This window comes from Pinus tabuliformis, chromosome J (genome assembly GCF_031772625.1).
Source record: "Pinus tabuliformis cultivar Carrire ecotype Pingquan chromosome J, CPIR1, whole genome shotgun sequence".
NCBI classification, from domain to species: Eukaryota; Viridiplantae; Streptophyta; class Pinopsida; order Pinales; family Pinaceae; genus Pinus; species Pinus tabuliformis.
The window spans coordinates 1,157,283,504-1,157,297,668 of NC_142295.1; the positions used below are offsets into that span (position 1 = coordinate 1,157,283,504).

The following is a 14,165-nucleotide window of genomic DNA, read 5'->3' on the forward strand; positions in this document are numbered from 1 at the left end:
TCCTCAATCTGATGGGCAAACTGAGATAGTAAACAAATGTTTGGAAGGATATCTTCGTTGCTTTGTATTTGATAAACAGACACAATGGGTCAAATGGTTGCCTCTGGTTGAATGGTGGTATAACACTTCCTTCCATATAGCAACAAAAATGACCCCATTTATGGCACTTTATGGATATCAGCCACTATCCATCACATCATATTTAAGAGAAAATTCTAAGGTTCAAGCAGTGGAACATCACACCGAACATCAACAACATGTCCTTCAACTCTTAAATGATAAACTCGTGTTGGCACAGAATAGAATGAAACAACAGCCAGATCAACATCGCAGTGAAAGAAGTTTTGATGTAGGTCATTGGGTATTCCTATGGCTACAACAATATAAGCAAATCTCCCTCAAGCAAGGTAAGAAGGATAATAAATTATCACCAAAGTATTATGGTCCGTACAAGGTGTTGCGAAAGATTGGTACTATGGCATACAAATTGGAGCTTCTTGCATCTTCTCAATTGCACCCAGTTTTCCATGTTTCATGTTTAAAGAAGGTTATAGGCGACAAGCTCCCAGTTAAAACAATATTGCCAGAACTTGACGAGGAAGGAAAAGTTATATTGGAACCAGAAGCAGTCACAGAAACAAGAACTCGACAGTTACGAAATTGATCAATTTTGGAGTATCTTATCAAGTGGAAGAACTTATCCGCTGAAGATTCCACATGTGAGGATGAAAATTTTATACAGAAGCATCCAGAACTACGAAGCGTTGAGGACAACACTTTTTTGAAGGAGAGGGACATGTTGGGTCCCTCTAATACTTGTGATTACCCCATTACTATTGTAGTTGTATCCCTTATTAATATTGTTGTGTCCCTATTGTCCCCATATTGTTATTACTGTGCCCCATAGAATCCCTCTATTGTTATTTTTGTGGCTTTATATTATTATTGTTAGGTCGGTTGGGTTATATTGTGACTCCTTAGACTCCTATATATAGAAAGGAGGTTTTGTCATTTGAATCATCCAAGAATTGTTAATTTATGTAATGTAAAGGAGGTTGCCCCCTCGAAGAGGCTGAATTATAAGGCGTTGATCTATCTTTTCTATCTTTTCTTCAGCTAGTTTCATAACAGCTACCCTCATTAATGTATTTTCCAACTTTGACATGTTCTTACAAGGGTTGAGAGATTATTTCCATTTCTTGTATGCTTGATTCATTTATTTTGCATGATATTAAGACAACTTGATGTAGGTGATATAGGAGTATAGCAAGAGAAAAATATAGGGCTTCCCCCACGCTGAAAGATAATCAAAACATGGCTGCCTCAAGGCAATTAACACTTCCCTGATGCTATAATTTTATGATTTTTTTTAAATTTGTACTATAAGGAAATATAGCATGAATTAGATTTCCTTTGCCTTTCAATGTTGTTATTAGAAATTAGCTTGTGTTTGTGCTAAAAGGAAATCTAGCATATATTAGATTTCATTGGCCTATGATGTTTTTATTGGAAATAGACTTGTGCTTTTGCTAGAAGTGAATCTAGTATGTATTACATTTCTTTCACCTTCTAATGTTGTTTTTAGAAATGTGTTATGGCTTGTGATAGAAGTAAATTTAACATGCTATAGATTTTTTTCAGTGAAATATTGTTCTTGGTGATATGCTTGTGCTTGTGCTAGAGGTAAATATAGCATGCACTATATTTCTTTCTCTTTGCAATGTCGTTATGCGATTATATTTGTGCTAAAAGGAAATATAGCACACATTAGATTTCTTTCACCTTGTAATATTGTTGATAATAATGTGGATGTATTTGTGCTAAAAAGAAACCTAGCAGGTGCTAGATTTATTTTACCCTGTAATATTGTTGTTAGTAATATGCTTGTGTACGTGCTATAAGTAAAATTATCATGTCTTTGATTTATTTAAGCCTACAATTCTATGATGTGCTTGTGTTTGTGCTAGAAGGAAATCTAACATCCACTATATTTCTTTTTCCCTCCATTGTTGTTGTTGGCAGCATGTTTGTATTTGCACTAAAAGTTAATCTAGCATACATTAGGTTTTTTTCACTCTACAATACCTTTATGTCTTTGTGTTTGTGCTAGAAGGAAACTTAGCATGCACTAGATTTCTGTCACTTTTCAATCTTGTTTTCGAAATGTGCTTGTGTTTTTGTTAGAAGGAAATCTAGCATGTGCTAGTTTTCTTGTTCCATGAAATGTTGTTGCTGGAAATGTGTTTGTGTTTGTGCTAGAATTAAATTTAGCATGCACTAGATTTTTTTCACCCAGCAATGTTGTTATGTGCTTCTGTTTATGCTAGAATGAAATTTAGTGTGTGTTAGATTTCTTTGAAATTGCAACTTTTTTATTGATAATGTGTTTGCATTTATGTTAGAAGGACAATTATAATGTGCTAGATTTATTTCAAAATCCAAAGTTGTTATTGGAAATTTGGTTGTTTACTCTTGAATAAAATCTAGCACATGTTATATTTCCTTCACCATGCAATGCTATTATTGGCAACATGCTTGTGTTTTTGCTACAAGTAAATCTAGCATGTGCTAGATTTCTTTTGGCTTAGAATGTTGTTGCTAACAACATGCTTTTTGTTTGTACTAGAAGAACATATAAAATAAGTTAGATTTCTTCCTCTTTCTAATGTTGTTACTGATAATTTTCTTTTATTATAGAAGAAAATATAGCACAATAAATTTCTTTGCCTTGAAATATTATTGTTAGCAATATTATTTTGTTTGTGCAAGAAGTAAATCTAACAAATGATATATTTATTTCACCATACATGCTATGTTCTCGTGTTTGTGCTAGAAAAAATCTAACATATGTTATATTTCTTTCATATTGAAATGTTGTTGTTTCCAATGTGCTTGTGTTTGACTGCCCTAGATTTATTTTTCCTTGTAATGTTATTGCAGGAAATATATTTTTGTTTGTGCTAGAAATAAATCTAGCACACACTATATTTATTTAACCATACAATGTTATTATGTACTTGTGTTTGTGGTAAAAATAAATCTATCACACTTTAGATTCCTTTGCCTTGCAACATGCTTGTATTTGTGTTAGAAGAAAATGTTGTAGGCACTGCATTCGTTTTTCCCTACAATTTTGTTGTTGGCAACAACCTTGTGTTTATGCCCGAATTAAATCTGGCAGACTAGATTTGTTTCACTGTATAATGTTCTAATGTTCTTGTGTTTATGTTAGAATAAAATCTAACACATGTTATATGCCGTTCACCTTGCAATTTTGTTCTTAGCAACGTGCTTGTGTTTAAGCTAGAAGGGAATCTAGAATTGCTCCATTTTTTTAGGTGTAATTTTGTTGGTGTTATGTTTGTGTTTGTCCTAAAGGTAAATATAGCAAATGCTACATTTATGTCACCCCGAAACGTTGTTATGTGCTTTTTTGTGAGAAAAAATTAATTTGTTTTCACCTTCCAATGTGATTATTGATAGTGTGTTTGTGTTTGTACTAGAATGAAACTTAGCACGAATTAGATTTTTTCCACAATGCAATATTGTTGTTGGAAACTTGGTTGTTTGTGATAAAATGAAATGCATCACACATTATATTTCCTTCCCCTTGTAACGATATTATTTCCAATGTGTTTGTTTTTTTGCTAGAAGAAAATTTAACAGGCGCAAGTTTTCTTTGGCATGCACCTTTGTTGTTGGAAATATGCTTGTATTTTTGCTAAAAGTAAATCTAGCACATGCTGCATTTCTTTCACCTTTCAATTCTCCTATTGACAATATGATTGTATCTATTATAGAAGAAAATCCAGCACATAATAGATTTCTATTGCCCTGCAATATTATTGTTGGCATTATACGTCTATTTGGGTTAAAAGTAAATCTAACACGACCTAGATTTATTTCACCCTAACATGTTGTTATGTTCTTGTGTTTTTTCTATAGGAAAATATAGCATGGGTTATATTTCCTTCACTGTGCAATGGTGTTATCAGTAACGTGTTTGCGTTTGTGCAAAAATGAAATCTAGCGTGTGTTTGATTTATGATGTTATGTGACTATGTTTGTGGTAGAAGAAACTATAGACATTTCCATTTTTGGGAGGTGACGTTTCTAAACATACCTGTTTTGGAAACTGGGAAACATTTCAGCACTTCGTGCAACATAGATTTCAGTCATACAGATCCATTTATACCTCTAGATGGCTCTATTGTTGAAAATACTAAAGCTGGAAAACCCCAAAAGATTGATGAAACCTTTAATGAAACCCTTGATGATATATACAACTACAGTGTTGAGAATGAAAATGATGTCAAGAAAATCATTGATGAAGAATACGGGCTTCCCCAAATAAAAAATTTCTCTCTGGACCACATTAAATGCAAATATGTTCTCTTCTCCATGAACATGTGGACAATAATTCATGCACTATATTTTTAAAAGGAAATGTAGACAACAAACCTCTCACAAATCCACATGAAGTCAATGCGGAGGGATAGTTCTGGGGCTTGGAAAAGGTGCACTCTGCAATGATCGATGGCATAAGTAAAAACGATCTTGATTCTAGCAAGAGGTCATTTTCTCAACGTAGTAATAAAAAAGGTTTGGTTTCTCTGATCACTCAGCTTTTGGGGTACCTTTCAAAGTGTGATTCACATCAATAAGATATGTATACACATAGGAAACCAAAAACCACAAATTGCACGAAAGAAAAAGGCTACTAGCAGGAGTAACAAGTTTGGATATGATCAAGAGCACACTGAATATGTGGTTCATATTGAGTGGACTATTTTCTTGCATCATTACATTGGTTTCAATGCCATGATTGAAAGGGTTGATGCAAAGTTGAATATTTAAATCAACCATGCTGGAACCAAGCAAACAGTGGTTCAAAACTATAGGCCTGTTGAGCACCATGCAAATATATATAAAGGAAAACATTCTTATGTGCAATATAGTGCTAGAAGCCATGTACAACCCAGTCAAGAAACTGACACATTTATCAAAAAATTTAAGTGCAACTTACCTGACATGATCCCACAGATAGTTGTAGTTGTAGATCTATCCCTGACCACTCTGTATAAAGATCCAGGAACACAAATGACAAATTAAGTCATACCCACTCTTTTTCATGATCTAGGGGACATGACTAGTTCTAATATAATTCAAAAAGACACAATAATTAGCAGAGTTGATCAATGTGAAATATTTTTGAAGAGTGCTCTTCATGCTACTAGAATAATAACCAACTCACGTGATATTTTATATCTAGCGAAAAAATGGGAACCATACCCCCTCCATGAATATGAGTTCGTTGTTCACAATCAAGTAATGAAAAGAATGGAGATAATTTTAATCTTAAAAGGTTCAAATTTTTAATTTTTACTACAGAACGGAAGGGTGGTCGACCAAGAGTCAATTATGATGCAGAAACCATCTTTTAAATAGCCTGATAGACAAAAATAATGTGTTTTTACTCTAAAATTAATTAGTGTTTGACATGAGACTGAGAAATGAAATTTGGATTTTAGAAGTATTTCACATGGAACAATGCTTGCCCAAAAAATTATTATATAGGAGCCAGTTTGGTTGGATCACTAGCACTTGCAATAGAAATAGGGTCCAATGCAAGTGCTAGTGACACGTGGGAAATCAACCTCAAACAAGTTCTCTTCTAAGAGATAGTGCTACAAAATTAAGTCACATCATAATTGTTTTCAGATTGTAAACAATAGGTAGTAAAATTGATAATTGATATTATACTGTGCAAAATGCAACTGTTACAAGATACATCGATGTACCACGGGCCACATCCAGCTACAAGTTTAAACTAATTTATCACAATATTATGGCCATACTAGATAGCTAAGCTTTAAACTAGAACCCAAACTTGGCTGGCATAAGAGTGAGAGAATGTTAGGCCTATGAAAAGATTCACAAGAGCCAGAAATAACCGAGACAAATAGAAAATTAACAATTACTAGTGACAAGTCTTCATTAATTTGTAAAGCAAGGCATTTCTTAGACCCCACTAAGGCTCACTATCTTGTGTGAATTAAACTAGTGCAATCCTACAGAATTTGGGAGAATAGATACTCCAGCCATGGCTCAACCAAAGGGATCTGATCACATTCCATTGTAGTAAACCTGGAATGAGGAAAGGCATATTTCCAGCATATATATAAAAGGAAGCATCTTGCCAAATGAACAAATAAAGAGTCAATAATTTTATTTTAAATAAATTCAATAACTAAAACGAAGAGACGTAGGACCTTCGGACAACAGAGGAATGGCTGACAACAGTGACAAACACACAATATTATAATCATCATGAAACAAATGAAAATAGGCACATAGAAGAGTTAGGTAAGAAATATAATGCACTAGAAACGCGAGCTCCACTGATATAATCGATAGGAACAACACTTTTTTCTCAACAGTTATATTTTTTCTTATAGGCCCATCAGGCATGGACATTAAATTTTTTCTTTAGAAATTACACACCATATAGAATGTTGGATCAGGTGCACAACAAACATAAATACACACAACAATTATCAAGCACATAAACACACAATCTGGGCTACCTCCACCAAACATAGGCATCAGGAATATATTAATTAAATTAGGAGATTACATCATGAAATCCTCACACTCTCTTAGCAAATCATCCGAATGACTGCCTGTTATATAGCATAGAGAATCTAGCAGCCTCATAACTCCCTCACATCAATTATAGGAGGCATTAACTCCCTCCCAACAACCTGGAGCTAATCTAGGAACTGAATCCCTATTGTTGTCATCCTTCAGAGATTTTTGCCTATTTGATTAAAACAGAAAATCTCAACAATCTCCACCTTGACAACAATTCGCCTGATGCCCTGTTATTATTATTTTATCTTTTCTGCAAGCCAAGAGAAGCCAAACACCAGCGTAGCTTCTCCAACAAAACTGGTTTCGTGAACATGTCTGCACAGTTCTCCTTTGTATGCACCTTTTCAAGAGAAACTCCCCTTTCAGTGATAACCTGTCTTGCAAAATCATATTTGATTGGAATATGCTTTGACTTACTATGATAGGCCGGATTCTTAGCCAAATGTATTGCACTTTGACTGTCACAAAGTAACCTGATGTTATCCTGTAACCTACCAAACTCACCAAGCAAACCTTTCAACCAAACCGCCTCTTTGCAAGCATGAGAAGCAGCAATGTATTCTGCTTTAGTAGTAGACAAAGCAACAATGTTCTGTAGCTTTGACATCCAGCTAATAGCTCCACCTGCAAGAGTAAAGACGTACCCTGAAGTTGACCTTCTCTTATCCAAGTCACCTGCAAAATCAGAATCAACATATCCGCAAACAAATTCACTACTCTTATTGTAAGAAATACAATAACTACTTGTGCCTCTCAAGTACCGAAGCACCCATTTCACTGCTGACCAGTGCTCTTTACCTGGATTTGCCATGTACCTGCTGACAACCCCAACTGCATGAGAAATATCTGGTCGCGTACACACCATCGCATACATCAAACATCCTACTACATTGGCATAAGGAATTCGAGACATATAATCCTTTTCTTCATCTGTATTAGGACATAAACTCGAAGAAAGCTTAAAATGGGAAGCTAAAGGGATCGACACAGGCTTCACATTATTCATACCAAACCTCAAAAGTATTTTCTCAACATACTTCTGTTGTGATAGCCATAGCTTACCATTGCCCCTGTCTCTGAAAATCTCCATGCCCAAAATCTGTCTTGCGGCTACTAGATCTTTCATATCAAACGTCCTTGCCATCTGAGTCTTCAACCTGTTGATTTCTTCAATGCTTTTGCTTGCTAAAAGCATATCATCAACATACAACACTAAGATAATGAACATGCCATTATTTAACTGCTTAAAGTAAACACAATGATCATATTCACTTCTTACATATTTCTGACTCAACATGAAAGAATCAAACTTCTTATACCACTGCCGAGGCGACTGCTTCAGGCCATATAATGACTTCTTGAGCCTGCAGACAAATTTCGCATTGCGATGCTGAACAAACCCTTCTGGTTGTTCCATATATATTTCCTCATCTAAATCACCGTGTAGAAATGCAGTCTTAACATCTAACTGCTGCAACTCCAAATCAAACAAAGCCACTAATGCTAACACAATTCTAATTGAAACAATTTTAACCACTGGTGAAAATATCTCATGAAAGTCTATGCCAGCTTTCTGAGAAAACCCTTTTGCAACCAGCCGAGCTTTGTACCTGTCTTCTGTATCATTCACACCCCGTTTCAGCTTGAACACCCACTTGCATCCCACAGTTTTCCTGCCTTTGGGAAGTTCAACCAGATCCCACGTACCATTCTTACCTAAGGCCATCATTTCTTCCTTCATGGCTGCTTTCCATTTGTCACTATCCGAACCTTCTACAGCTTCCTGATAACACAAAGGTTCATCATCATTAGCGATCAAAGCAACTGAATCATCATACCTTCTCGGACGGCGTTTGATCCTTGTAGATCTCCTTAAGAATGTTTCTGGTGCTTCCACAACTGGCTGTCTATCAACTGTAGGAATTTCTTCATGATCGCCATCTAAGACCTGTTCATGTCCTCCATCTGAACCCTGTTCATAATCTGATTCTGAAACCTGTTCATGACTAGAATCTGAACTATGGTCGTTATGACTATCATTAGAAATGCTGTCAAACTGAATATGCTGGAAATCAGATACATCATCCTGTTTCAATCTTCTATCTACATCTAACTGTACAAGAGAGGATTCATTAAACCTTACATCTCTGTTGATGATGATTTTGCGGGTAGTAGGATCCCACAATCTAAATCCCTTTGTTCCATCACCATACCCAACAAAGATATACCTTTTAGACTTTGGATCTAATTTAGTTCGCTGATGTTTAGGCACTAGAGCATATGCATCACAACCAAACACTCTGAGTTTAGAATAGTCACAAGGGTGTCCTGTCCATACCTCTTGCGGAACCTTGCAGTCTATTGCCGTTGATGGAGATCGGTTTATCACATAACAAGTTGTTGCCACTGCTTCCGTCCACAACTCCTTCGGCAACCTGGCGTTACTCAGCATACACCTTGCTCTCTCTAGAAGAGTCCTGTTCATGCGTTCAGCAACTCCATTCTGCTGAGGAGTATAAACCGTGGTCTTATGTCTCTCGATCCCTGCATCCTTGCAATAGCTGTCAAACTCCTTGGAGGAAAAATCACCACCATTGTCAGTTCTTAAACATTTGATAGTTCTACCAGTGCTGTTTTCTACCAATGCTCTAAACTGCTTGAAAACTGTAAAAACATCAGACTTCTTTTTCAACATGTAGACCCACACTTTTCTAGAAAAGTCATCAATGAATGATACAAAATATGATGAGCCACCATATGACGCTGTAGGGGCTGGACCCCAAACATCTGAATGGATATAATCAAGTATGCCTTTACTAGTATGTTTGCCTGCTTTAAACTTTTGTTTACTTTGTTTACCAAACAGACAATGTTTACAGAAATCCAATTTTCCAGATCTTAGATTAGGAAGTAACTTTCGGTCAGCCAAAATTTTCAATCCTCTTTCACTCATATGCCCCAATATTTGATGCCATAAGTGAATGGAACTATTGTCATGTTCAGACACAGACACATGATCTGACCCAGTTCTACCTTCTAACTGAAATAGATTTCCTACTTTCTTAGCTTTCATCACTAGTAAGATGCCTTTGTAAATTTTCATAACTCCACCTTGAATTACAGTTTTATATCAATTTGAATCAAGTGCTCCTAATGAAATCAAATTTTTCCTTAAATCTGGTACATGCCTCACATCAGTTAATATTTTGGTTGTGCCATCAAACATTTGTAGTTGTATGCTTCCAATCCCAACAATATTACATGTTACATCATTACCCATGTACACAACACCATCATCAATTGATCTATATGTTTTAAACCAATCTCTATGTATACACATGTGGTTAGATGCCCCGGAACCTAACAACCAATGTTGATCATGTTTTGAAACATTAACTGACAATACCTCATCACTCATACCTGAACTTGATACTGAACCTGTATTCGTGTTGTTGGCTTCCTTCTTTTCTGTCGAAGAGCCTTCCTTAGCAGCCTGCTTTCGCTTCCAGCAATCCTTTTTTAGATGTCCAGCCTTGCCACAATGCCAGCACTTCACCTTTGGCTTCTTTCCTTTGGATTTCGAGCGAGAGTCGCTATGCTTACCCCCGGAATGTCTCTCTCGTGAGCAACCTCTGGCCATCATTACCTCTGATGTAGAGGTGTCTGCATTCGACCTTTTCCTCGTCTCCTCAGCCAACAAGGCTCCAACAACATCGTCAGACTCAAGAATTTCTGAAGTACTAAAACTTATGGAAGTAACAAAGTGATCCCAGGATTCAGGCAAAGAACATAATAAAGTTATCGCCTTATCCTCTGAATCAAATTTCACATCTAGACTGTTTAATTGCAACAACAAGGTATTAAAAACATTCAGGTGATCAGCAATTGAGGTACCTTCTTTCATCCGCAAACTGTAAAGCTGCCGTTTTAGGAGAATTCGATTTGTCAAAGATTTCGTCATATAGAGCTTTTCAAGCTTCGTCCACAGGCCTGCGGCGGTTTTCTCTGACACAATGTTGAACAGAACATCGTCCGCCATACATAACCGAATTGCGCTCAGAGCTCTATCGTCCATCTCATCCCAATCATCCTCTGTCATGGAAGGAGGCCTTTTGTTTTTCCCCAACAGTGCTTTCGCCACACCTTGTTGAACCAGCATATCGTGCATCTTCACCTTCCAGATCTCGAAATTATTCTTGCCATTAAATTTCTCAATTTCAAAATGGGCACTTTGTGTTTTGGCCATCTTGTATCAAAAAACACAATAATCTCCAATATCAAACCAACAATTTAAAACAAAATTGTCTAAGCCTTTGTTATAACAAAGAAAACTGCCTATGCCTGTGTACTTCTGTTTTTTTTTTTTTTTTAAAACTGCCTTTTGCACAAAAAAAAAACACTTTCTTTGTACTTGTGCAAATTCGACACCAGAGCCAGCATGAGAGATTTTCTATTGTTTCACACTATAGTGATTATATCCTTGAAGGAAAACGCGATACCAGACTACACATTCCATAATATTCGTGTATTTGTTGTTGGGGTTGTAGAAAGAAGATAGAGTAGAGGCTATATCAAAAGTCCCTGGATTTTATCGACACAAGCATTTTGTATATAACCATATTAACTTTGCTATGTGTCTAATATTCAGTTTGGGCGAATCTTTAATGTAATACCATTTCTATTTCCGTCGAACTAAATTAAATCAAATAAATTTTTTTTTCAACCCCATAGCACCGAACCATCTTCTTCCCACTCCGTCAAATTCAAGTTCCATATTTTCAAGAAATTATATATTTTATCCCTACGACAGAGATAAGAGTACACGCTCCACGCAATTTAATAAACATACCAGGTATACGCTTGTTCTACCAATAGAGCATATAAATACGCTGATTTTTTTTTTTGTTTTAAAAAACAAAAACAACATACCCACGCCTACGCAGGTCATATATATTCATATATATATTCACGCCTTCTGCTTCAAGTTCAGCCAGCAAAAGGCACCTTCTGGTCTCTTCGTGCAACCGCTCTTCCGCTGCGTGGAGTACGCACATACCACCGGTCAACTGTGTATGCAATCCTGAACTTTGAACGCAAATACCACCGCTCAGGTATCAGTGCAGCACCGCACACCACCTCAGCACAGCACCTGAGCACCGCACAGCACCTCAGCATAGCACCTCAGCACCGCACAGCACCTCAGGTATCTATGCGTGCTCCAGGTATTACCGCGCAGGTATTACAGCGCTCAGTAACCAACAGCTCCACGCGCGCTGCCAGTAAACGATCCAGGCTATCCTCTCTGCACCAGCACCTCCAACTTTCTCTGATACCAATTGTTGGATCAGGTTCACAGCAAACATAAATACACACAGCAATTATCAAGCACATAAACACACAATTTGGGCTACGTCCACCAAACATAGGCATCAGGAATATATTAATTAAATTAGGAGATTACATCATGAAATCCTCACACTCTCTTAGCAAATCATCCGAATGACTGCCTGTTATATAGCATAGAGAATCTAACAGCCTCATAACTCCCTCACATCAATTATAGGAGGAATTAACTCCCTCCCAACAACCTGGAGCTAATCTAGGAACTGAATCCCTATTGTTGTCATCCTTCAGAGATTTTTGCCTATTTGATTAAAACAGAAAATCTCAACATAGAAAACCCTTGAAAGGGTAAAGCTACAGATAGAATTTCCGCAGAGACGGTTGGAGGAGAAACTATGTTGCAAAAGGTATCAGATTTGGTGTTGAATCCAATGCTGTAATGCTGCAAGGTGTGGAACAACTAACAGATGTTGTAAAGGTAAAAATTTGACCAACAGGTCATAATATTTTTGTTGAAAAAAGTTATGGTGCTCCAAAAGTAAGAAAAGGTTTGGAGAAAACATAAAATCCCACTTGGAGGATCTTCTTGTACTCACTGGTGGTCAAATGATTACAGAACAACTTGGCATGAAGATTGAAAAGGTTGAAGCTATTATCTTTGGTTCGGTAAAGAAGATAACTGTATCGAAGGATGACACAATTATTCCAAATGGAGGTGGTGATAAGAAAGCTATAGAAGAAAGATGTCAGAAGATTCAGGCTTCCATTGAAGCCATCACCATAGAGTATGATAAGGATAAGTATCAGGAGAGGTTGGCAAAGCTTTCAAGAGGAGTTGCAGTTCTGAAGATTGGTGGTGCTAGTGAGGCGAAAGTAGGGGAGAAGAAAGACAGAGTTACAGATGCCTTAAATGCCAATAAGGCAGGAATTCAGGAGGGTATTGTTCCAAGAGGTGGCATTTCTCTTGTTTATGCGACAAAGGAGCTTAAAAAACATCAGACTACTAACTTCGAAAAAAATATTGGAGTGCAAATTATTCAGAATGCATTGAAGATGCCTTCATATACGATTGCTGCAAATGCCGGTGTGGAAGGTGCAGTGGTTGTTGGGAAATTACTGGAGCAGCATAATCTTGACCTTGGTTATGATGCTGCCAAAGGTGAGTACATTGACATGGTGAAGGAAAGAATTATTGATCCACCGAAAGTGATCTGAATCACTTTGGCTGATGCTGCAAGTGTGTCTTTGTTGTTAACCACAACAGAGTGCATCGTTGTTGAGATTCTGAAGGATGAGAAGGAAGACCCAACTATGGTCCTAGTTTTGAAGGTTAAACTTTGGGTCAATTATTTTGATAGCAGTTAGTCAGACCCTAGATTAGGTTTGTGGTTCTTCTCTCTGGTAAAGATTCTTATCCAGGTAGATAGAGAGAGAATATAAAGTACTAGATCCATAACCTAAAGCATCATTATACAAGCTAGCAACAAATTGTGTAGCTTTCCCTCTACCGGTTGTTATAGATTCACTAGCACGAGTAGCGACTTCAATAGTTTGTCCATGGATACTACCTATAGTAGAGGAAGAAGCTGAAGCACCAGTAGTAGCATCAGTAGTAGTATAGCCAATTTACCTATAAGAAAGGATACGTACATCACTAGTATATACGGTAGAGTCAGTTGTTAATCCAAATGTAGTAGAAATAACAGTCTGCTGCTACTATTACCTTTGCTAGAACCGTCGTTTCTACTATCTGTGAAATCGTGGATCCATATCTCGATCCGGTACAAGTGAAACAATAGTTTCTAGGTGTGGGACTGGATTTTCTACTGGCTCTAGAGAGGATGATGAAGCTAAATCTAACATACATGAAACTTTGTCCATTGAAGTGCCCTGCAGTTTCTACAACCTATCAACCTATCTTTTCTGCAGGGTTAAAAGTGTAATCAAGGAGAGACCGAAGACATTTTTTCCTTATTCACCTATTGGAGATGATAATTTATTCAAAGAGCTAATTTAAAAAAAACAAAAAACAGCCAAAAACAATACCCGTTTTAGGCAAAAAAAACCATGGAAGATCAAGCCTCACATAAATAATGGTTGTAACTGCACAGCTCGTAGACCTACCTTGGTGGTCTAGAAGGGTTGATGCCAGAAGCACCTCACTTGTT

General features: G+C 36.9%; 1 pseudogene; it reads left to right on the plus strand.

The window, feature by feature from the left end:
* The window catches only part of LOC149231189 (chaperonin CPN60-2, mitochondrial pseudogene), a 79,940-nt pseudogene extending 66,578 nt beyond the window's left edge, over positions 1 to 13,362 (plus strand).
* The last annotated feature ends 803 nt before the right edge of the window (positions 13,363 to 14,165 follow it).